At 44.9% G+C, this 26,272-nt stretch overlaps 1 protein-coding gene across 4 annotated transcripts in view; it reads left to right on the forward strand.

Annotated features, from left to right (window-relative positions):
- The window catches only part of LOC126926627 (homeotic protein antennapedia-like), a 155,317-nt gene that overhangs the window by 35,126 nt on the left and 93,919 nt on the right, over positions 1 to 26,272 (forward strand). The window contains exon 1 of one of the 4 annotated variants that reach the window (XM_050743035.1): positions 7,894 to 8,378. The exons of 2 other annotated variants lie outside the window; for them this stretch is intronic. The gene's annotated coding sequence lies outside the window, so the exon portion shown is untranslated. Of the gene's footprint in view, positions 1 to 7,893; positions 8,379 to 21,999; positions 22,712 to 26,272 lie in introns of those variants that run through there. One more of the 4 variants, XM_050743042.1, reaches the window with a different exon arrangement.

Here is a 26,272-nt window from a genome sequence, read left to right on the forward strand (position 1 = left end):
TCGACTGGTTATCTCGATAACACAATTAGGTGGTCGCGGTAACTCGGACCGGTTGGACAAATCTCTTTTATCTGCACGGGGAGAGGGGAAGATAGCGGAATTTTCTTGCTTCTGCACGGTACACGCTGCGCGTAGTAAGGAAGGGAACATTTACGTGGGCGCGCTAGCTTGCGCGCGCGCGCGCGCGCACGTCCGAGAAGAGGAGGGTGTTCGAGAGAGGAGGGAACCTGGGAAAAGAAGAGAGAGCCGACGGAGGCAAGGAGAGATAGATTACTCCGCCATTCTTGCAATTTCCCTGTCGTATCGAGGCTCGTAAATTCCCGGTGAAATATGCGAAGGGGCGCCTGGTGCGGGCAGCACGCTGCTGCTCTGCTCTGCTCCGCTCCGTTCTCCTCTATCTCTCTTCCTCTCTCCCTTTTTCGCTCTCCACTCACCCGCACATTCGTCCACCCTCCTCACGCTGCCGCCCTTTACTCCCATGATAGGGGTTGCAAGGGGTATGTCTAGCGGGGCATAGTCCTCGGCCTCGACGTATCACCGTCCGGGGTGCGAAATATCCGGAATTAGCGTTATCTTGCGGATCGCCTTGGTGAATCCTGGATTTTCAACCGGCCACGTTTATCGGCCGCCATCGCGCTACCTATCCCACCGAGAAAAACGGTCGTCGCACATTTCGCAGTCAGCATTCACGAGTGCCAGAATACCTTCGAATAGTTACTCCTCTTCGTAGAATGATTTAGGTCATAGGAATCCAGACGTCGATCCATCGTTTTTAGTTTCGTGGCGGCACTCGACAACAAATACCGCCACTCGACTATAACTAACTATTAACGAACACGGTAGCGCAGTTGTTAGCGTCTTAGGTTTCGAACGTTCGGGACGCGGGTTCGATTCCCGGCGCCCGTGAGTCCGATTTTTCTTCCACGCGTCAAAATAAAAGAATAATTAGCGGTAGCTCAGCAGCGACATCTACAGCCGGCAACTACAACTATCACGGACAACACATACCACCTCAGTCTTATCATTAGCCCGCGACTATTTCCATCGAGCGAGCATTGTATTTTCGTGTTTTACGCTGATACGTTCCAGTTCTCCCAATGGAAAATAGCTAAATCATTGGGATTGGTTGGATAGCGGATGTTGATACTGCAGGCCCGGTGTTATTGCTTATCTGAGGAGCGGCCTTTTCTGCGCGATAGCGGTTGCCCCGCCATAGGGCCAGCATCTAAATCGGAGGGTTGCCGGGACGAGTGGCTTTCAGATACAAGGGGGAGGTGTTTGTCAAGACGATAGTAGAGGGGAAAGTCTGCGGTGGCAGATAAGGGCGAAAGAAGTAGCGAACAGTTGTGGGAGTGGAAATGCTGGAACCACTTTTTCGTCGCTGGAGAACCGACAGAGGGAGGAGAACCGGAGCTTATATCACCGCAGCCGCGACTGCAATTCGGCCCCTATATTTAATTTCGCTGCTTCGGGGATTGTGGATGGCGTAGGTGGTTAGAAACGGTAGGGCGAGTAAGAATCGTCGTTTAATCTAACCGTGATCCTATCTTGCTGGAATTTATCATTCGATAAATTGCCTGCGTGTCCCCTGCTACGTCGAACTGCTCGCAAGATCTTGTTCCGCCGATACCTCGAGGACGTCTGCGTGATACACTGTTCCTATGATATTACGATTCTGACTGAAAAACCACCGAAGAGTTCTCGGTAGACAGTCAAGAAATACACGGTGAAAGAAGCGATATTTAGGTGGTAATAGTTTCTGCAGCTAGAGACGTAGTGCACGGGGCAATTGGTGGTTTATGAATCGTAGTGCACCTCGTGTGACTTGCTCAGCTGCGTTTTGGCCGGGTCCAGCGCGGGCCACGACTATTTCCGCGTGATTCTCACACCCTGCTTTGCTCTTAACTTAATGTTGTTTCCCTCAGTCCATTAAAAGCTACGCCACTCGGCTCGTTTCACTTCCCACATTGCGGTTGCGGCCTTGTGGTCGCGCTTGCTTCGCCTGCCTTCTCCCTCTTTCGCGAGAGCGCACGAGAAGTCGTGTTCCATTACCCTCTATGCCAACCTGTTCTTCTTACCTGTTTCCCCTTCTTGCGATACCAACGAAAGTGTGCTGAACTTTTTGCCCCGGCGCGCGCCACCGCTTCTTACCACCAACTTACCGAGAATAATAGTGTCGTATCACGGCGGAGCTTGCTGGTCGCGGCGCTCAAATTTAATTAACACGGTGTAATTGAAAAAACGATTCGTCACCCGAACAGTATCTCATCGTTGATTCCTTTCGCCTAACATTGTTACGTATAATCGTTCTTATTGAGATATGTATAATTTTTGTGCTGGACTAGGTCGAATGCGTAGTGGAGATGTTTGTATGTGGATATCAGTGTGTGCAGATATACTAAAAAACTAACGAATGTAAACAGACGAATGTAAACAGTTCAGTCGGTTAATAGTCTACAAAAGGTCGCGTATGGAAGAAAGCTCGCGTATGCTGAGACGCGTGCAAGTGTGTATCGATGAATATTCTAGAAATCTTTTATAAAATAAATATGTGTCTACGTTAATAATAATACCCAGTGTAAATTTAACGTTTCCATAACAATATTTCGGCCATCAAGGTCCACAATTCTCAACAGTTCTAACAGATTTATTCATTGCTCTGACGTTATTCATTTTTGGATCTAGTTTTCTTTACCGTTCTTGGCAATCCTGAGTCTCCATACGAGTTTGCGCAACACAGTATTCTTCAGGAACATGTATATTGTATGAGAATTGTCCTTCCCGTCGTGTCGATGTTCCATAAATATTGTAGGATTTTTGTATTTATTTGGATCATATTAAACAGGAAACTAAGACAGGTAAATGGTTTACAACACTCTTTCACGCGGGCCATCCCTCTCCACAACGCTGATGACACTCTCTGACTTCTCAACTCACGACTCCCTGTTAATTCGCCTTCCTCCCTTAAGCATCCCTTTGTCCTTTCCCACAGCCCCACCACCTACGTGTTCCGCAACCGTCAAACGGTCAGGGTCACATAGGTCTTTTTTCCGCGTAACAATTCGACCGAAGGAGCGACGACACGTCGATGGCCTGTCAGCACTTAGGCTTCCTCGCAACATTGTTTACGGTTCAGGTATTTCCTAGGCCATCTGTCCACGATGCTACGATATTCGTGTCATGTTGAAGTTATTAAGGGATCAGAATTATCTGCTTTCCAAGGTCACGACTATATCTCGATAGGAGAATTAACAAGGCCGGTCTATCGCGCGTTCGTTAACAGCCGTCATATTTTAAACGGACCGCTGTGGAAGACGCGGGGCTCACTGTTGCAGTGGCCAGGGGATCCGTCATTTCGTAGCTGCAAGTCTTTCCACCGCGTCCATCTCGTTATCACCGGTCAATAGATCACCGGTTGTATCGCGACGCGTACGTTTCAATCACTCAACACGTTTCGCGATTTTCGCAACCTGTCGGCGAGGTACGTTCGGGCAATCTGAATTCTCGCAGAGATCCAGTTTAGAAGCGATGACAGTTATGGATCTCGGTATCGTAACGCCGTGCCAACCGGTGATGTCGTTTGTCATCCCTCTGCCACCGTATCCATCCCTCCCCCCCCCCCGCCCTTCTCTCAGCCTGTCAAGCGATAGAGGGGTGTCGGTCGTAACAGCGCGCCAGGATACAACCGAGCAGCCCCAGAACGCGCGTTAACGTTCTACACGTGCTCGCCTAATCCTGAGTACGGAGTTTACTGTTACGTAATGCACCGTCGCCGTGTTACCGCGCACCAGGTACGATATCAACCCCCTTCTGTTTGGGCCATCTTCATCCCTCGCCACCTGTCTACAATCGTCCTGCAGCTTCTCTTCTCTACACGATGCCATGTGTACACAGAGTGGACCTAGTCTGACAGAACTGGCAATACGGAGTAGTTAATATACTGGTTTCTCGTCGTTAGTCGAGACAACATTACATCTCGGCAACCGAGAGCGTGGTCGTCGCGGTGTAATTCTAGCTGGGCCAATCAACCATCGAGGCAAAGCTCGCCGCGAATTCAGATTGATGCATCCGACTAATTGCGCCGGCCAGTTACTTCGACAGCGAGGCTGTGGCTCGCGCTGCCACCGTGTAATCGAACTTGTTCCTTCGCTGCAAGATCTGATCTTGCTACTCGAAAGAAAAATTCTCTTTGCAGACTGTTGCATCGGGCTGGCAACTATGTGACTGCGGATTTTATCGTTAGGTGGTAATGACAGAAGCTGCAGTCACTTAGTTGCCAACCTAATACGATACATTTTCCACTTTCGCACGAGAAATCGCCTCTTCCATTTGTTCTTCTAACTCGTTTTCATAATTGTTTCTTCGTTCTAAAAATGGATAACTGTATTGAGATACGTAGAACTTTTGTGCTGGACTAGGTTAAATGCGTAGTAGAGATATTTGTATGTGGATATCAGTGTGTGGAGATATGTGTGTGCGCGGCGACTAAAAAACAGACGAATGTAAACAGTTCAGTCGGTCAACAGTCGATGAAAGGTCGAGTATGGAAGAAAGTGCTGAGACGCGTGCAAGTGTGTATCGACGAATATTCTAAAAATCGTTTATAAAATAAATATGTGTCTACGTTAATATTAACGCAAAGTGTAAACTTAATGTTTCCATAACAATATTTCGGCCATCAAGATCCACGATTCTCTACAAATTGTAACGAGACAGATAAAGAGGGAGAAATAATGGAACTATTGGCAAATGCAATAGTTGGTATTTTCTGAATAATTTGCAGCATCGCTGTTTTTCTACTTTATACCGATTATCTTGGATTGTTGTCGGAAACGATAATTGACATTCTCCAAGAGCGCGTACTTGGGATTTTTCGAACGTGTTTCAACGTACATCTATTTCTTCCTCGTTCTCGTTTTCTGGAATTCCTGTTGCAGGTGACACTAAATATTCCTCGTTTTAGATTTTATTCCGTTCTAATGGTGCGCGAACGAAATCAAAGCACATCGTTGCAATTAACGACGCGAGATATCCGAAGGAAGGACGAAAAAATTAGTCGCAATAAAATCACCTAGCGGAGTAATCTCGAACCCGATGCCCGCAGCTGTCTTTTTTAAGAAAGCGAAACGGTCGTGAGAAGCGTGAAGAGAACCGGACTCAACATCTTCATCCCGTTTCGTCTCTATCGCAGTTGATGACCGGTTGCTCGTAACGGGCTTCTATCGATCCGATAATACCAATTCGAAAATTACGGGATTTAGGGAGCGATTTAACTGTGGGAAGCATATTCAGCATCGTGGATTTTGCATCTCTCGACACGCGAGCAATCGAAAAGAGATTCGTCCTCCATCTTAGGCCGGACACGAAAAGAGGAGCCGCCGCGACCGTTAAAAGATAACCGGTCCAAAGTTTAATTCGGCTGCCTTTGATATTGACGAGTTAATTAAATCTTTTTTTCCAGCTTAATCGACCTATGACGATGAGAATAAAAAAATCGCAATTCCGTTTCGAGTCAGCGCGTGCTAAATCGCAATTATGCAACCGCTACGTGGCTACAACGTTTTACATAAAATTCTAACAGAACTGGGAAACGATGCTGCTCACGACGAAACTTCGGTTGACAGTGAGTGACGAATGGCGCGTTCACCGCGCTGTCTATGATTGCTTAATTCGCATGCCGATGCTCGAAACCGGCTAGGGCTAGTCAGTTCGTTCTTATCGCGATCTTACTTACTTGAATAATAATTAACCTCGTCGGCTCCGAGTTTCCTTCTTATCGTTCCAACTGTCTCGACGTCGAGTGCGCTTTGTCCACGATAAGCGTATCCGTGTTGAAAATCAAGCGTCGCTCGAGTACTATCGACAAAACGCGAACATCGCTGAACATCGTCCAACGTACATTTCGTTTGGAAAATAAATCATCGTTCGACTAAACTGAAATTCGTTCGAAAGAAGAGATCGTCGAGTGGCTTGTTCTCTGTTTGCCATTTGAAATTTTCCATCCATTGAATTTCCATTATACACATATAATAAATATGTTTAAATTATTGCGAGAAATTCGACCTTCCGAACAATTAAAAGTTAACCCTTTGTGAATATCGTGCTGGCGCATATGCCAGCGTCGGAATAGAGGCGTCGGGACGTTGGAAGACGCACCGTTGGCATATAAATGCTATTAATTTAAGCAAAGGAATCCATCGGCCCGTGAAAAGACTGTACGTGCGGACGAATAGGAAAAAAAAGAAAATTTCGTTGTGCTCGCATGCTTACGAGTTTCGTAGGGTTGCACCCTGGGGGCTATTGTCGTCGGATTCCATAGTGGCAGGCAGCGAGCGTGCAACCATAATCTATTTAGAGGAGGGTTGCGAGGCGTACCGTTCTAGGCCCAAACTCCGCCCTAATACTTTGGGAAATAGTGAAAAGTACTAGGTGCTCCGGCAAGACGATAAATTTCGGCTCATTAAATATTCTAATATGCGCTCACCCCTGGCGGCCATGGTCACGATATTGACTCGAAGAATTCACGTAATTCGGTAGCCAACGATGGAATTACAAATTGAAATTAAAGACAGCGGAGGGGTGCTTCCGCGTCAATTGCTTCCGCGTGCGAAAGTTATTGAAATTTTTGCCGGAGCTGGTATTACGAAATGGCGCGAGCTTCGTGATTAAATTTCTGTTGAATCTTTTTTATATGATAATATAAATGATAAAGATTCGCCTTCTCTACGTTACGAATCTACCTCTCGTTTAATATTATATTTAGAATGAAATTTAGAAGAATGTTGAGAATTTTGCTTCCTAATTGCCGAAATAATGGTATAGGAACGTTAAATTACATTTAGAATTTATATTACGATAGTTCTATATTTATTTGATAAACGATCTCAAAGATATTCATCGGTACAAACTTGCACGCTTCTCACCTTCTTTCATAACGCACTGTTAACTGAACAGTTTACGTTCGTTTGTTTTCGAGACGCCGAGCACACACATACTTCCGCACACTGATATTCAATACATACGAGTATCGCTACCACGCAGCTAACCTAGTCGAGCACAAAAAATTATACATATCTCAATAAAGAAAAAGTGTGTGGTGAGGATTAAAAATAAAATTGATTTTTTCTTAGATACTTAATTATCAGATGCTTAACAGAACTCTTCCATCTAGCGATCGTCCTATTTGAACATCTGATAAAAATGAAAAAAAATGTTTTCTTGGAAAAGGAACAGTTTTAATGAGCCGATCGTGGGGCCCGAATCCGGCGTTCTAGACGAGGGCAAACGGTTCTAGGTAAGCGGCGAGCGAGGGAAAAAAAAGGCAACCCGATGCGTCGGATAACGTAATGCAGGAATGTCGCGCTTCTGGTTTTTTTTTCGTCGCCGCTAAGTAAGAATGAAAGCGCACAGCCAACGTGTAACTATGCGAGGGAAATATGGGAGAAGGATTCGCGTTCCCGTCATTACGAACCTACTACACGATGAACGTTTTACACGTTCGTCTGTCAAAATAATTCTTTCGATCTGAAATAATCTCTCGGGAAGAATTTTGAAAATAGTAACTAGAAACGTACATCTATTTAAAATAAATGTCGCTCACAGTGTTCTTGTCTTAAATCTAAACTTTCGTAGCTGAAGTTTACGTACTCTATACAGTAAAATATACCCGAGTACCTTTAGGGCCACGGAAAAGTCGTGTACGGATAAAAATAAACATAAACGAAAATAGAAGAATATAAAAGTTACGTAGATATCTGGTGGAAGAGTTGGCTCGTGGTGACACGTAAAATACACAAGCTTCGATCTCGGTTCCGGGACAATTTCGTAAGCCCCACCCCGATAACCCCTACCCTTCTATTCTAACCAGTCCCCCTTTTACCCCCGTCAGAAAATCCCATCATAGCAGTCGGGGTAGAGCTGGTCCATGGCACGTTGGGTCCACCATAGTAAATCAGGCAGTCGCAGGCGGTCCTTCTGATCCGGCCGAACCAGGCTGCCGTAAGACGCGTCAACTTAGCCCGTCCTACTCGCGCCATCCACACGAAAGTAGTGAAATAACTCGTCTAAGTAACTCTATCTACCCCGTGGAATCGCTTATGGCTCATAAACGCCTCGTAACTTAGCCCGGTGGCACGCGCCCTTGAGAAATACTGCCGTGCACCACAGAGAGAAAAAGAGAGAGAGAAAGGGTAACGGTCGCAGTGTTATCTATTACCGAAACGCGCGCACAGTTCGTTCGGTCGTAGAATATGCGATAGTTTATTTTTTACCGCGTGTGGCGAGTGACCGACATATCCGTGAAATCATCTTCTATGTGGTGATGCTGCATAGAACACGATTGCTGCGATAATTCACGCAATGGGACGCATCGGGAACAGGTAATCGATGGAGATTTGCGATTTAATAATTCATTGGCTTTGTCTTCTTTGTTGTTTATTTGAAAGAAGGAAGTCGTGCGTGGAATATTTTAGAAGAAAAAATTTTCGTGGCCTTTTAAAGATCGTATTATTAAAATATATATAAATATAGATTTATGATTTTTTGATTTATTATGGTTGTTTTCTGTGACGCCGAGTATTTGATCTTGGAATATACAGCCATCGTAGAAATTAGGGAAATTTTCATTTGTACTTCTTATCTTTAGATAGATATTCTATAGTTATGCATAAGTAATCATTTATTTTTCTCTGGTAAAATTACCAAAAATTCATGCAGCTCGACTAAATATTATTTTTCAACCGGTTTATGTAATCTTTACTCTCGTCGATAAATTACGCGGTCCACCAAATGTAAATGGGGTTTTTCGACACGCAGGGCACGCATCCCCCCGCTTTAATTCGCCGCGCAAATTCGCGAAAGTTCATTTACGACAGATCCGTTAAAAACACGGGATAATAGCCCGGTCGAAATGAATCATCGACGGTCGCCGAACGAACGGCTATAGAAATTAATTAAAATTAATGAAGCGTAAACGGAAGTAACGATAACATGACGGATCGACGCATTTACAAGCAACCTACCCTTCCCACTCCGCGATTCTCATAGTGTTAACGGCACGGGAATTTTGCGATCGTTTAATTTACCTCCATTGACAAAACATCAGTTCGCCTCTTTCGAGCGACGCCCAATGAATAAGGTTCTTCGTCCGTGTAATTTCAAAGTTAGAATTTTGTTATGTTCGAAACAACTGGCATAGTAAAATATCGAATATTAAATTTAATACAGAAATATCTCAGATAAATTATTGTACGCGTTGGTTTATTAAACAGACGAATGATAAAATCGTAATAGTCGGAGTATATTAAAATCATTTTAAATATCTGTATAGAGACAGTATACGCCGATCGTAATCGTCGCTCGTTCAACTCTACGCTCGTTAGTCGACTGTATAAACTCGTTACAATAGTCGTCCTAGGAGCATGTTCGTCTATTTGTATCGATCGGTGGTATTACAAAAACTGTAAACATATCTTCGGTGTAAGATTACAAGTAATGGCAACGATGTTTTGCTCGCAGTTTGTTTACCTTTAAGCCTAGCGAGCCAAAACAATGTTGCCACTTCAAGGCACAACACTGTGAGTCTCTCCCTATTCGAATCTTCTGTTGACTTATGTACAACTACATATTCATATTGTTTATGTAGAATTTAGTACATATTATATTATCTGTAAATAATTCTTATACGATCCCGCTGCTTTTGTTTTAACCAACGAAAGGACTGTTAATATTCTGAACGAAAAATTACGAATATTACGATTCTTTAGCGTTCTTCCTACATTTAACCCATTGCACTCCTATGTCGAGTGTGACTCGACGTCAGTTTTTATCTTAGGTCGAGTCCCACCATTTTTTTGTGAAACGTGCGAAAGGAAAGCTATATCAAGATATATCATACACTTAAAAATTACGAAATACAACAATAGTGTGAATAAAACTGGTATTTAAATTTCTTTCTTCTTATTTTTTAGTTGAACTAAATTTCAAATAAAACACCTAACGAAATACTAAATAAAATAAAATTCAGAGTGCAAGGAGATAAAACTTCTTCTGGCCAAAGGAAGATACAATTTAAAAATGTCGCAAGGAACACAGGATGAAATATACATGAAGAGATATATATGAAAATGCTTCTCCTCTTTCCAAATATCTTTCAAGTGACATTAAGATTCGAACTAACATATAAAATTATAAAAAGACATATTTGATATGTAAAATTTCTATCCTATATAATTCTATCCTCAGAATACTCTAACCGTTGCGTCTATGATACGATGAACTTCTAATGTTTGGAAACGCGTATCCAACAGAACCAGAAAAACAGTGATGCACAGTACACAAATTTTCGGGTAGTTCGAAAGTTTCATCACGCCGACGGTGGTGGTGGACACGTACTATATACGCGGAGGTACGAACAGTCGCGTTTCCGCGTATATAAACGCGATACGTGTCCTGCGTTTACACCGTTGATGTATGTTCTCGGCAGCGATCGATCTCTCTCACACGAACTGCTAATTGTGCGGCATCATAACTCTCTGCGTGTGCTTCATCCCTCTCTACCTATTCCTATCTCTCTCTTTCTGTCTCTCCTCTGCCGCCTCCTACCCCCCACGATACGTACACATACACGTGCACCAACATACCATTTCCCCACTCTTCTGCACTTTATACAACCGCGTTAGAAAGCCGTGTATTATTTCTACACGTACGTAGGTGTGCGAGCGTGCACGCTCGAACGCGAGTAAGAGTTGCACTGGTTACACGGTGTAACGCCGCTATTATAGTTGCTGTGTAGTGAACGGCCGAAGAGAGATGGCACGACGACGGGGTGAACACCGCGGGAGTACATTACTGTAACGTTGTTTACGGGGTGGCTCGACAGTCTTTCGGCCCATTGCCGATTACCGACTATCCCATTTCGCTTTATCATCCGCGCTCGACGAGGTCTCCGCTTAATTGCTCGGCAATTTTTTCAACATCGAGCGCGATTACCTTGCCGCAGGGAAACGGACGAAACGTAACGAAGAAATCATCTGTAATCTGTTTCAAGTCGGACACCATTTAACGATACCGAATTTTGTACAAAACTTTTCTATAAACTTTCGTGAGAGCAGTAATTGCGGATTAAATTACTTTCGACAGCTTCGTCTACTTCCTCTTGTAATTACCAATGGCATGAGGAACTATTCTCGATTCCCGTTTGCCAATCGTTTTACCTAGATCGCTGAATTACGTATCGTGCTTGTTCCTTAGACGACCCGAAATTACGCCGTTCGAAACTCAATTCTCCGTATCAATTTGTTCCTACTTTACCATTCTACGTCTCCTTTCCTCTTTTATTCTCTATCTAGCTTCGACTTCATGTTGGACTCCATTACCCTCGTTTTCCGAGAAGAAAGTTTCCACGAGTCGGCGCCTATGAGCGCTGGCAGATAGAAAAAAGAGGGTTGGCTGACAGTAAGAAACGGGAGGAAGAGGCGCGGGCGAATAATAAAAATCGCCCTCATAATTCAAGCGAAGGATCCTGGCGCGGGATAAGAAAGTATCGGAGGGACGAAGAGGGTGGAATCGCCTCGAGCTTCTTATCTCACCGCGAGGGTGACATTAGCGCTAGCACGGTAATTCTCTGTCTTGGTTGGCGTGTACAGTGTAGCCCGGGTAAAGAAGTCACGCTGCCATCTATGGTCGACTTCATCCACGTTACAAGGGTATTATAATTCAGGTAATTCGTTGAATGAAGGGCTATCCGGGATTTAATGATCGAGAGACGAGTTGCCTAACGACGCGTTGTTACGGACAAAAATTACAGAACACGCCGGAGCGTCTGTATAGAATCTCGTTCGTTCGATCATTCGCGTCTTCATCGTCCGATCGTTCGTGTTAATGTTCTCGCAAATTGAGCGCGCGATGCTCGATTAGACACGAGCTCGTAAAGAGGCGGCAATTACAGGGTAGATAATCTGCAATTACGACTAAATACAGCCATACTAGAGGATGTCGACGATTCGCTAGGTGCTTTATCGTATAAAAATTTCAGCAAACCCCTCCCGGTTGGCTACCGTGATACACGTTGTGCATCGTGTGTCCACGCCGTTTACGTCTTGTTCTTGAAACGTTTACTATTGTATTCATAGCAGCGCCGCTTCTGAAATGAGTACAATGGGTAGCAATTGCACAATCGTCGTTTATCGATGCACGATCATCTGGAGAACGATCGGGTAACACGCGAGAAACGACGAAACGCGTCGCCCCATACACGCGCTTGTAATTTGCTACTTTTCCGCCGTACCATACCTCGACTGCACCAGTTTTTCATTTTTCCAACGCTGACAATCTTCCTGCAAGTTTTTTCTTCGAGTTACGTTGCATCCCGATCGCCGATAGTGGCGCGAGTTCAGCACGCGAAGAAATAGAATCGGACGACGAGACCGGCTATCATCTAATCGGACACGAACAACACGCAGATCCAGATCTTCTTTTTATCCACGTGGTTTGGCGATTAAAAAAACGATAATCGTCGAAGCAACATGGCGTCATTTACGTCATTGGCGTCGACTTCTCGCCCAAGCAGATCGACGACAAAGAGTCGCGAGAGCAACGCGGCCGCGCGGTTCACTTGAAAGAGGCCAAATGACGTAACGATCGGCGAAGCAGTAAATTCTCCGATGTATTTGTCGCCGGTCGGGAAGAGAGCGCGTGTGTCTTCCCGTTGGGAAGAGTATCGATGGGCGACCAATGGGCACCCACGAAGTTCCTTCGTGTATCCTCGTGTAGCCCGACGGACCGCATTCTTCCCCGTGACTTTAGGCATTGTTCCTGCTAAAGTTCTCCTCTTCTTCTTCTTCTTCTTCTCTCTCTGCGTTGTCTCTCTTCACCCTGTTCGCTGTATCCGTCGCGTCCGACTCTCTCGTTTTAAGACCCACCTCACCCCACGCTCGAGGCTTGCCTCGCCATCCGGCTGGCTAACCGAGCGGAGGACCGCTTATAACAAGCCGGACAGAGCGGAGTTTTTGCCCCGACGCCTCCCTTTTTTTCTCGTTCTTTTTTTCTTTTTTGACTGCGCTAGCACAGCCGAAAAACGCCAACGCTTGATTTACGGCCGCTACGATGACCGACTGTTGTCCTCATTCGCTTATGAGTGCAGGGGCTGCTCGACCCGACCTTGGACCGACCAGGCCCACCACTACCTTATCCTTCCAAACGTTGCACGAAAATGTGCTCCGGAGATTTGATTATCTAGCATCGCGTGATAAGTTTACCTGACCGATGCAGCAAAATAATTATCCCGCCGGATTGCACCGACCGAGTCTATCTTATCGTACGGCTGGCTGGTTTATTCCTTTGATTACCGATCACCGGGTCGATCAGCGTGATTTATTTAGTGCAGGTTGACGCCCCCGAGCGTCAATTGCTGCTCGCCCCTTTCAATTCCACGTACGAAGCGATGATCCTTCTATTTAACTCCTTTGTTTCTAACAAACTGCTTTGCATCGAGTACAATCCAGACTAAATTTTTCTATTTTATTTAGTAACATAAAATATTCTGTTCGATTACGTAATCGGTTAAACAATGTTTTACAGCGATTTCATAATCAGGTTTTTTTATCTTTCATTCGTATTTAATGTATTTGATTTAGCGATCGATTAAATAATATTTGACGATGTCGTTTCAAATTGCGTTTCACTTGTCTCTATTTCGTATAGTAGTAGAAATATATCCAATTTGTCAACTAATTAAATAGAATTTGACAATGCTCCCTCAATCAAATTCCATTTTATTTATTTCGAGTGCCGGTAGAAACAAGGAATTTTGTACGGGCTTTTGGTTTTTCCATCTATCACGAATCGGCCGTAAAATAGCATAGGACTTGGTTCGTCAATGGAGAAGTACGATGACTTTGTAACGAGTTTTACGACTTCCAACACGATTTGTTCGATTGGACATTCTTCTTTTTTTACAGGGTCTTCTTTTTCCAGGTTTTTTCAGCCGTATAAAAACGCCAAAGCGTAGATTTATGGCTTTACAGCGTGCTGCGGTTGTTCCTCCTGACTTTTCGTTGTCGTTTGACCTTCCATAGTTACCGAGACGATTTCGAAGCTGGCCCTTTTTAGGCCTCGCTTATCTACCATTGCCATTGAGAGGGGCTATCCTCGTCCTTGTTCTAGCTACGATCGACGAGTGTACCTTTTTTACTGGTGCCAGTCTTTTGCCAGTTTTTACGCGTTTACGTAAGGACAATAATATTGACTTCCTCCTCGGCACCTAACCTTCTTAGAGACTACTTCTCTTTTATTCCACCAGCTAAAAACTATCGCTGATTTTTGTTCCACTGCTTTTTATTCTTTTCCCCGAAGACCTTCGAAATTTGCCGCATCATTTAATTCGATCATTAGACGCGAAAGAAGGTATCATATTGCTGTAGAAATTCGAGATTCGATAATTCGAACCTTACAACTTGAAAATCGCAACAAACTGAAATATAAACTTACTTCGTCCCGAATGATTTGCAACATATCTAGGTATGTTATTTTATCTGTAGAATACAAATTCACCAGGAAATCCAACCTCTGCAAATTGCAGTTTGCTTCTATGAATAACAATTTGATTACCGCTGCCTCTAAAACTTGGAAGGGTTAGGGAGCTAGATATATGTTACACATATCTACACTTCACCTATATTCACCTTCACCTTCGTTCACTATACTCCTGGTCCTCGCACTGTATCAAGTAAATTGTCATTTTTTTCTTTTTAAATAACTAATCGAACTTGAAAAGTTGAATTTACCTTTCCTTGAACCGCGACAATTTTAACTCTCTGCTTAAAATTCGAATTACCCAAGTTTCACCGCATTAGCAATTCGTTATTATCAAGAACGACCATCGTTCGTGTTTCCTCGGTCACGGATCGGCACCGCGGCTCCTTTATTACATTTGCGATTTCCGCAGGCCTTTAAAAAGCTACAGCTAAGATCCTTCGAAGCGTAAGACGCTTATCGAACAAGGAAAGGTCACGAGAACGCACGAAACGGCGTAAAACGGAGCACGTGAAAGTAAGCGTTCGCTTATCGAGCCACGAATAAAGATCGTAAAGTGTCTTTAAACGGCGTATTGCTAGCCACTTATCGACGAACGAATCGTTAATGTCGCAATGACCTATGAGCACATTATTTTTGCGTCTACGCATAGCCGAGCGGTTCGTAGACGCGCGGCGCTCGTGTTCCAGAAGTTTCACCGTGGCGGCGGCGGCGGCGGCGGCGGCGGTGTTGCCCGCGTGCACACAACGCTCGCAATTAGTCGCAAAAGTTCGTGCTTCGCCTAATAATGGATTTCCTCACGAAGAACAAATTGGTGGAACGATATATCTTTCTGGCGCCCTGGCGAACGTGTGTATTCTTACACGCGAACCACCTCAGATATTTAATTTGCGTGCACACTGACACGCCCGTGGACGCGCGCGAGCGCGCCCTCCTTCCTCAGGACACGTACACATGCACAAAAGGACGGAATAACGTGGGATGCACCGATTTCCATGCGAAACAAGCAAAAAAAAAAAAAAAAGCGACGACGAAGTTGCATTTAATTACCGCCGTCGACCACGTTGCATCAATACGACCGGATTCCGGGGAATTTTTTAATCCGCGACAAATTCGTGTGACGGGATCGACGGCCCGCGGACTGTGTACCTTCGTGTCGCGCGACTCAATCGGTATCGTTGCTCGTCCGATCGAGATCGCCGATCGAGATCGAGACCGTCTCGTCGTATTCCTTTTTCGGTTTATTGATGTCTCTTTATTGGAACTGACCAGCGCGCCTCTTCCTCTCCCTCCACGCTACGTGGAAAATTTTTTCTCCCGCTTCTTTTTCTCTTTCTGGATTTTCATTTCATTTTGCGTTTAATCGAAGCGCCGTTTCTACGACATCGATGGAGTTTACTTAAAAAAGAATGTATAATAAGAAGTCATAACATTGGTATGCACTTGTTTATGTTTATTTTGACTACAATGAACGTCGACACGTGTTTTTGTAGACTATTTTGAAATTTGTTTAACGAATGATGTAATCCGAGAACTACTTAGAATATTTGCGCGGTAAGCACGTTTCGGTAATCTAGCGATAAATCAAGCAATTTCGTTGGGAATATACGGGCGTTCCGCATGAAATTTTTAACTCGCCGCGTTTTGGCTAACAAAATAAACGTACATTTATTTTACGGTTTGCCAAGCTTATCATAAACATATACCACGCGCGTCTTCGCTACGCCGCGTAGCAACGCTGGTATGAAATTACAATCGCGAAGATAGGTTCTTTGACACGCTTGCCGCCGCTCTTTTATGCAATGGTTGCCCGGGCTTGTCATAAATACGTCGATCAATTCGTTTCGAGCACTTGTTGCCGCGTCCTTCGCGTTACTCCTGGCCAATTTAAACGTTGACGACTAACGAACGTGCTGATTACCCATTATAAATAGGAGCAAGGGTGCGTACCACATTGTGCAAAACGGTAGTGAATAAGGACACGACGTAACGCGAAGCTTATATTATAAAAGACAGCAGTAAAGAAGACAGAGTGTAACGCGAGTATATCAGCGGCAGTTTAATTAGCCAATTTATAGCGGATGAAAGTGGAAAGTGGAGAGTCGAAGCGTGCATCAATAAAAGAGAAAACGAAAGCGAGAGAAAATGCTCTGTCGCACGGAGTTTCGATGAATTTTTCACGAACTGCTTTCTTCGTTTAAAACTTCTTACTAATAGTCAAAGGCGTGAACGTTCACGCGGTAATCGCGCCCAACTAGGAAAATCAGCCAAAAGAAAGCGGCATAAAAGGAGAAAGAACATCGGAGGGACGTACGTTAGAAAGGAGCGCGAAGAGCGTACACGCGCCCGCGGATTAAAGAGTTATTTGAGTCTCGGAGGCGGCCATAACTCTCCCGGGCTATTCCCGTCCCGCGCTCGCTCGCCCACCGGAATATTTTAACATCGGGGGTGGGTGGCTGGCTGGCTGGTCGCCTTTTACTCGTGTGCGTGCATCAGCTTGGTGAAATACACGTACATATCGCGTGTAGAGTTGTGTCGACGGAGAAACGAGAAGAGACACGCGCGCGCGCCAACAGGCAAGTAAGCATACACGAACGCACACCGACACGTGGTGTAACGGGGAAAGGAGGGTTGGTGGGTGAGACGACAGGGTCCGCAACTCCACGCAGCTGACAGCTGTTTCCTCGGTGGGCCGACCGGTCGGTGGGGAGGATTCAGCCTAGTCGCGCCCCTTCTATAATGGCTCCCTTTTCTTCCTTCCCCTACCTACGCCAGTATGGCTGGCATGGGTTTCTCTCTCTCCTAGGCTCGATGTTACGTCACAAGCACACGCCGTCGTTTATCCTTCTCTATAGACCGAATGACGTCAGGGCTACATTCCGTCGAGCGGTGACGTAGCGAAGCGTAGCGTCATCGCCGATACGGCCGGCCGTCGATCGGACGCCGACCGCCAGGGGCGCGCCGATCGCCACGCGAAACTGTTACGCCGATCTGTTATCCGATACACCCGTGCGCCGTGCCACGCCGCTCTGGTTACGCGGATTGCGGAACCATGCGATCGCAATACGTTCTCTTTGATATATGACAGGGTCAACAAGGTTTTCGGCTACTCTCGAAGCATCTAGATTTTCCAACAGTCCCGGTCCACTTTGTTCCACGCTTCCCGAATTGTAAATCTTTCGGACCTGTGTGTGGTCTATTACGTGGATCGTATTCGGGTTCGTTACCCCTTTATTATGTCTACATGCAGTACAATTTCTTTCTCTTAATACGTCGTTCCGTTGTAATTCGAATCATCGTTTCTAACATCACGTAAAATACGATAAAGACATTTCGATAGAAATGAAAAAAAAGGTCAATATCGTCGACTGGATGTTCAATTTTGGCGATAGGAAAAGGAGGTGCGAATAGGTTTTTTAGGAGTGGCGATAGTATAGGTTGGCGATATCGACGATGGCGTAAGTACTTTCTGACCGCACGGTGCCGGTATCATCAGCGATAGGCAGCAATCGTAAAACGCTTGTTTTACGATGGACTATCGCGGTGGGAGGACTGCCGGTTGTGAGCGGTAAGCGTCGAGTGGGGCTCTCACAGTTTACGAGCGCATAACAGACGCGTTTATGGCCGTGATCACGTGGCCCCCGCATACCTATGGCTATATAACCAGGTCCCATAACCCACTGTGGAGTAAACAAATCGTGGAGTAAACAAAGCTCGGTTTCGGATTTACTGACCTGGCACAATATACGGAAAGCAATACGGAAAGCCAGCTACTTGGCAATGATAACCAGTTCCCTACCACGCTTGAAACAGCCAAGTGGGGGTTCATCATGGTGTGGCGTGCAATTGAGATATCGTTTGAAATACATACAAAAGGAAAGGGTTGGAATCCCGTAACGGCCACATGCAAATCAACGATTTCTGGATATTTCTACATCTATTAAGATTACTATTTTATTCTATTGGGATTTGTATAGAACATTAAATTGAACATATTATAAATATTATTATTTATATAATAGCAAAAACAACAGAGAAAATGTTGCATCCAAACTGTGTCGGAATTGGTACTAAATTTCTCAGGTATATTTTGCTTTTTGTCTAGTTTCATCTACTCGTACACATACTGTCTTTTTACGGGTTAGTTAATTAGTTGAATTTGTGTCAGTCGATCTTGTCGTTCTTTTTCTCGTAACGGAAAATAAAATTGGAACAATGTAAGCGTCATAAAGTCTCCGCGATAGACCTAAAAATTTGTCTTCCGCTGATTTTGCAGAGTTACAATATCTTTCGATCAATGGACCATGATGCGCCCGCGCACACAATACTTCGTCTTCTATGCGTTGTTTCGTTTGTTCTCACGAATGCCGCCAGATGCCAGCACTGCTTTATGACCCTGGTAGTGGCCAACGACTATTCGATCGTTTTATCTTCCACTTACTCTTCGCCTTTACAATTGCCATGACATAATACCCTCTATTTGCCTGCTGGAAGTTTTGTGAAATATGCGAATTTTCATTGGGCAATAAACAATGGTATTATTTAACATTGCGTTATTATTTTTACGCGGCTATTTACCAAGGTAATTCCCACGTCCTCTAAAGTGCAAAGCAAACAGCGAATATGGTGTTTAGCCTTAGATTATGTACGCTGTTATTTTGAAAAATTTAATAACGACCGCGATAAATCAGGGTATACGAAATGTAGGATATTAATTTATCGTCCGTTATTTATTCCAATAAAATAGAAATATTGGTCGTTATAAAAATTACTTAATAATTAGAGGTACGAACTTTGAGAAAACAGTCGTGCGACGTTTCGTTCTTCTTACGTAACATGTTGTATCGTAACAAAGAGTTTTAAGCAAGATACAAGACGCTTTATTACCTTCAATTACATATCGTTTGCCAACGCAGTCATACAACGATTTCCTGTTGTCACTGGAAAAGAAGAAAAAAGAGACGAGACGTGACAGTACATCGTTGTAAAAAGAAATTTGAACTCCTTCGAGCGAAGAGACGAGCAACTCTGCGTAGCCGTAGAGAGCCACCGAGGTGATTTATTCGAGTTAATTCCAATTCCATTGGAGCCGCGAGGGCAGTTGGAGGGGGTGGGAAGGGCGAGAGCGGGTGGGGTGGAGGGTGGATATTCTTATGCAATTTGCCAGAAAGGTTCAAGAACCCGGGAGATCCCGCAATTTATCTTGCCTTATGTTACGCCGAGCCAAGGCAACGGAAGATAGATGGCGTCACTGCTACCAACCCCTCCTCCCTTTCCGTCTCTTTCCCTCTCACTTGCTGCCTCTCTTGGTTTCCTCGCCTCTCGGGTCACCCAAACCCCGTACAGACCCCTGCGACCACCCCTTCCCCCAACCAATGAGGGACGACCGCGGTGGCCATCTTGGATGGAGAGTTATTGAACGAAAAAGATGAGTAAGAAACTTGTTATGGGGGTGCGTTCTCTCTGCGCCGTTGGGAGTTGGGAGGGAGAGAGAGAGAGACAGGGCGGGCGGGAGGGTAGACGACGAGAACTGGAAGCTGAAGAAGGGTGGCTGCGAAGGGTTGTTGGCGCTATATTGATCAATTGCTTTGCCGTGCTTTGCACTACTTTCCTACTATAATGTAGAATCCCCGTAGGTGGTGCCATGATACCCACTGCGTGGTCGAGTGAGACTAATTATATAACGATCGTGTTCTTGGGAATTTCAGTACTTTCTGGCATTCAATCTTCCACGCTCGGCCCGTCACTCTTTGCTAGATTAATTTCATTCGCACCACGACTTTCCGTTTCCTTTACCCTGCGATTATCGTTACTCTCATTCAGTTATAACCTTGTGATATATACAACGGAATTTAAAATTCTTTCTTATTTTCTGTCTTTTTTCTTTTATTCCTCTCTTTCTCTGTATAATCTTGGAGACGTTTTTAAGGCATTCGGGCACCTTTCACTCAGGCATTTTTATCGCGTCCCTCGATCACGAACGTCGTAATGCGGATATTGATGGCGAATGCGATGGAAAGAGCAACGACGTACGGGTGGTCCTCCGATCGCATTTCACGAATGCTTAACGCGTTCCCGGTTTATGGACGCGTGTGCGCGCGCGAGCTGACCGCGTAACTAAATTTCGCCTTGAGCATTTTAGAGGCGCCCGTCGGCACGCAGGCCGGACTGCGTTACAGTCCACGCATACACGGACCACCGATTCGTGAGTTGTTTAACAATGCCGCAATTAGGTTGATGAATTGTGACAGGCATTCGCAAGTAATAAACACACGCACCGATCGCACAGTATTTCGCGACACACATATTCGCGCGTTGTTCGTTGAACATTAGGGACGGACAGAAGGAAACCGAAAATTTCAATTTGTATGCAAATACATTTGTTCGGTGCGTGTGTTGTCGTAGGTCTGCGGAAAACGCGACTCACTCACGTGCAAACTATTCGCCAGTCGAGCTGAAACTTTAACAACCTTGGAAATTTGCTCGCGTACAGTTGTTTATGCATTTTTTAGTCTAATCGCCATCTATATTCGCCGCTCGGTTCATTTGTTACAAAAGCTTTCACGTTTAATACGTCACGGACTTTATTCGCTTTTTTTATACAAACTGGAAAACACGAAATTCGAAATATATTTGTGAAACTTCTATCGAACGAATAGATTTAATTTGCTTATTATTGTATACTACCTGTTTCATTTCATTTATACTGGGATATGATACATACTTTCACGTTGTTTATTCAAACGTACAATCTTATTTCTCAGCTACTTCTCTGTTAAAAGAAATCGAACATTTTCGTATTGCTAGCAGAAAAATTTTAGCTAGAACGTACAATTTATTCAAACTTGTTAATCGATTGAAAAGTATGTCATCGTAAATGACATTTATTTATCTTAAAACCATTAGTATAACAAATTATTGATATAATATTTATATCAATAAATTCAATAATCCATGTTAGCAAATTCTTCCCGCCAATTCTCACTGTGTTAAATTTCTCTCGAAAAAAACTCTGTTTTTTACCGACTGTGTTCACCGTCTGGCTGGTAGATGGCGCAGCTCTCGACGACATTCCGAGCGTCATCTATGGCGATTCGGAAGAAGTTTCTAGCGAACCACCACGTGCGCGCGCCCCACCAGGCGGCGTGAGTTGCGAAGAGCGGGGGTTTTGCTTGATGGTGTGCGCGTCGAGCTCACCGGCAAAAGGTAGTGGGGAATAGACACCCATGGCATGCCTGCAACGGCGCAGAATCCCATCGATCATTCGTACCGTTTCCCCGTGTTTCACGCCGCCGTGTGTTGCACCGTGTAGAGAGAGGAGTCGGCCACCACTGCCCTCCCTCTTCAACCTCCACTCTGCCCCTGACACGTCCACCCATCTCACCCCACCCCCGCGCGAATTCCCCCTACCTATACGACGTGCTGAGTCCGTGACGGTTCGGCGGGCAATGCCGACCAACCATCACGAGGCCTTACCTTCCCTATTATATTTATGTGGCGGCTCGCGGTCGGGAAGGTTTATGTGGTGTCTCCAGTCTGTCTCGTGCCACTCTTTTTTTCCTCGTCCTCCTCCTTTTCCTTCTTTCCGCGCGTCCGACGTTTTAGTGTGCCATCAATGTTTGTCACCGTACTCTGCACTATCGATGAAATCGTTTCGTCCGCATAGTCGATCCTGTCGCCTGGTTCCGTCTCGATAACGTTGCTCGGCACAAATCCTGTGATCACACACCGTTGATACCGTGTCAAAGTTACTAGTGCAACCGTCGTACTTAACACGCACACAGTCCTTCGATCAGATCACACGTCGAAATTGAAGTTGAGCGGCTTTCTTCCCGTACATTCTAGCTCTCGTGCGATTATCGGTCGAGTCACTCGAATCGATTCTCGCACATCGTTTTTGCCGGCATTTCGTCGTGCGCTCATGCCGCAACCGTCGTTTCGTTTCGAATCGCGCGCATAACGTGTCTCAGTGTGTGCATCGCGAGACCCGGTAGCATGATCAGCAGATCGAAGCGTGCACCACGTGTACAGTGGACTCAATAAGTGCAGGCGTACGTTCAACACTGACCAATGAGAATGTAAGGATGCAGGGCCACGCTCCGGATACCGACGACGTTCACTTGTCCGAAACGTAACCTTACCTTGCGTGCATTTTGGCGGATTCACTGATATTCAGCCGGTAACTTTGAATTTCATCTCTCGTTGCTTTACTCTACGGTTTTCCCACGTTCCGCTGATGTGATTATGTTCTCGTGTTTATTACGCGTATTTTCTTCGTCATCGTGAAAAAAATAAACTACTTGCTTGTTCAAAAATGAAAATGGCTCTTTAAGTTAATATAATAGAATTTTATCGATTAACGTAGAATGTTAGTTAGAATTGTCCAGTCTTTTCAGAGAATTTTTACCTAAACTTTTTAGAAAATTTATAGAAAAATTAGATTTCGATATAACCTATGATAGTTGTCACACAAATAACAAATATCCTCTTATGATACGACAATCGTATTCAGAATGAACACAGATTGCGCTAACAGGCGGTAAAATCGATCAATGTCAAAATGAAAAAGCCACGGAGGAATATCTCATTGCGATTAAAAATTTTCTGGAACATCCGTTCTATCGGTGTCGGTTCGGACGAAAGGGATCTCCATAGTACTTTCGTAGACACGTATGTACAGGTGCTTCTGTACACGAGCGCGCTTGTAAGCACATGTACGAGCCGCACGTTACGCAGAGGCGATCGTAAATCAGTCAGTTACCTATATATGCGCATATAATACGTACGCAACGTAACGGTATGTAATTTATTGTTTCAGGTAAGTGACGTTGCACCGCCCCAGGACTTGCGAAGCACATGCGTGCATCTTCCTTTCCCGGCATAATGTAAGCAACCCACTGTACCTATTACATTACGACCGATGTCAAGCGGACGCGCCGCTGCGTTCGCCATTGCTCGTTAGGGGAAACAATGAAGCTAGACCGCGCGTCCACACGCTCGCGTGCGTTTCAACCACCTATTGCCCTTGCGCGCAACTCTAGCGACCGTTTTCTGTTTTTTTTTTACGAAAATTTCACCGCTCCGGGAATTTATTGTCTGATCAGCCGGACAATGAGTGCAGATTTTATCGTGGTATTCGATACACACGCGACAACGCGCGGCGACTTCGTATCCTCCGCGATCACGTTTCCATCGTCTCTTACGCGCTCGTGTCCCCTTTTTGTTTCCATGGTACACGGTCTCTTTCGTGTGAACGGTGAATTTTTTACGCAGTTCCGGGAACACTTGATTGCTGGTTTAATGGGCGAACGCGAAGGACGTGGCCGCTGCTTTGTTTACGGGGTGTTGACCACGGTGTTCATAAATTGTCGCTGAAAGCATAATCGCAAACGTTCCGTGGACGTTTCGAATGGCAAACGATATAAAGGAAGGCTGCTGTGTAAAACTATTATTAACGTCAAAGTGGAAAGAGGATGTTGTCTAGCCTGGTTGCGCGATAAATTATACCGGAAACTCTCCACAGCGAGCAGAATTACGCACGTTTCGTGCGCAGATTATTAAGATGGCGGCCTCCGTCAAAGAGATTCTTCCGGGTAGGTTTCTTAATTTTACAACGAAGATCGCGTATCATTCGAATTACCCGATTATGAATCGGCAAATCGGTTTGTATCGGCATGGGATGATAGCGGTACCGTGTCCGTGCGAGGCAGCTGTCGATACGAAATCCGGTTTTCTACCGATTTCGATTACACCTTCGCTCTGATATTCTCGCGGCGATAAGTGGACCATAAAGACGAGCACCTGTAATAAAATATATTACCGTAATGGTGCGTGCTTGGCTTGCTGCAAGATAAAGGACGCTGCCACGAGCGTACAGGTGTAAACGGGCCTAAACGAGCTGCGGTTATTAGCGGACACCGCGGGAGGGTGGGAGAACAAGAAAATAATAATCGAAAGATGGATGAAAGCGAAAGGACAAGGGCTCGTCGTGTTCGTCGGGAACCAGCCGGTACGAGAGCGAAACGACGGGTAGAGGGGGTTAGGGTTTCATGGGTAACCGGCGAGAAATCCTCGTCAACGACGTAGCTGAGATAGGCCACACACCGGCGGCTTGTAAAACACGCGGCGAGATTAAATGCTTCATTAATGTGATTAAAGTAAAAAGCTGCGTGAGTAATGAACCAAGCTGAATCATCAGCCGGTCGTGCGCTCTACGCTCGAGCCTTGAATTGCTTTGTTGCACCTCTGTACTTCGTATTTACCCCTGCGTCTTTTCGTTAGAGTAAACGGTCTTCGATCGCAGCTGTTGCACATTGTCGTGTTATTGCAACTTAGAAATTTCATCTATTCCTTGTATCTTTCTGGAATTTCTTTCCAAAGAAACATAAAGTTTCCAAAGTATTCGTGAATATTGTGATATTATATGATTGATCATATTATTTATTATTACAGTTTGTTTGTCTCGAAGGGAGGAAATTCGCCCGATTAGTTTTACTTGTATGGAACGATATTTCATGTTTCTGTCATTTTTTCTTACGAAGTCCAACGTCTCTAGAAGATAAGAACTCCCCAACAAAGTCGGATAGTTTTCGTAAACACTTGGCTGGTAATTCGACACGGTCAAATCGATTTCACGAGATTGGACAGACAGAGGTGACTCGTGGGCCTTGGGGAGAGGCTTAGGGGAGAGGCGAGTCGGAGGCAAGGGCGAGGCGGTCGGATGCAGATACCGGAATTTTTGTGCAGGCCCTGGAGAAGCGGCTATCTGGCCGTTCAGAGGATAAAAGTCGCGGTGTTCACAATTGGTAATGCCGATAGAGCTGCCATCGTCTTGCCATACAAACGTCCTCCCGGTTACAGGCGGACCGGCCTTTCTTCGCTAAACACAACGATCGTTGTGCATTTCTTCGCCACGCGCATCACAAATGTCCACCGAGTCACTATACGATACTTTGTTTCGATTGCGTGTACCTCTTAGAAGCCTACCCCGCACTCGCGATCTTCGTTCTTCTTCCCTTTGCACATTGTTCCATGTGTTTTTCCTTTTACCTGTCGCGGTCTTTTCTTTAAATCAATATTCATGGCGGGAAATTTGAATATTCAATTTGGCTATCGAGAAAGAACGGTCGGGTAAAGCATAAATTTTGCCAGAGATTGTCTGTTGGTGTTTTTTGGGAAAGGCGAAAAATTTCTGCTCTGAATATTAATTCCTCCGTTGAGGTTGCCACAGATCTGCTTCCACCGAATGAAACGCATAAACATAACGACGATTCTTCATAATTAGTACTATGCAATTTGTATCAAAATTTATTGACGTTGAAGGAATGTCTCGTGCTAGTTAATACTCGACACAGTTTGCATACCGAGGCGCGTGTAAATGTCAAATGTCGCGCAACATATGAAAACGCGCCACTTGCTGCTCCATTCCTGAACGCTATGCATATTTTACAACAGGCGTCACACAGCGCCGTAGTGAGTCACAAACCACGACACTATAAATTGCATTATTAGGTCATTACCTGGTTTCTACAATGTATCAACACTCGATATTATTCACCCATCCTAACTTAGCGATAAAATTCAATAATAAAATAATAGGCACCGTCATCATCATTCCTCATCGTGACAGTGCCGGTGTTTACGCAAATTTATATTTATCTGAATACAACCGGTTTGAAACAGAGTTTAGTTTCTTCCGCTAAATATTATAACAGACGTTGTATTTTGGATATTTTACATA

Source organism: Bombus affinis, chromosome 18 (genome assembly GCF_024516045.1).
Source record: "Bombus affinis isolate iyBomAffi1 chromosome 18, iyBomAffi1.2, whole genome shotgun sequence".
Lineage (NCBI taxonomy): Eukaryota > Metazoa > Arthropoda > Insecta > Hymenoptera > Apidae > Bombus > Bombus affinis.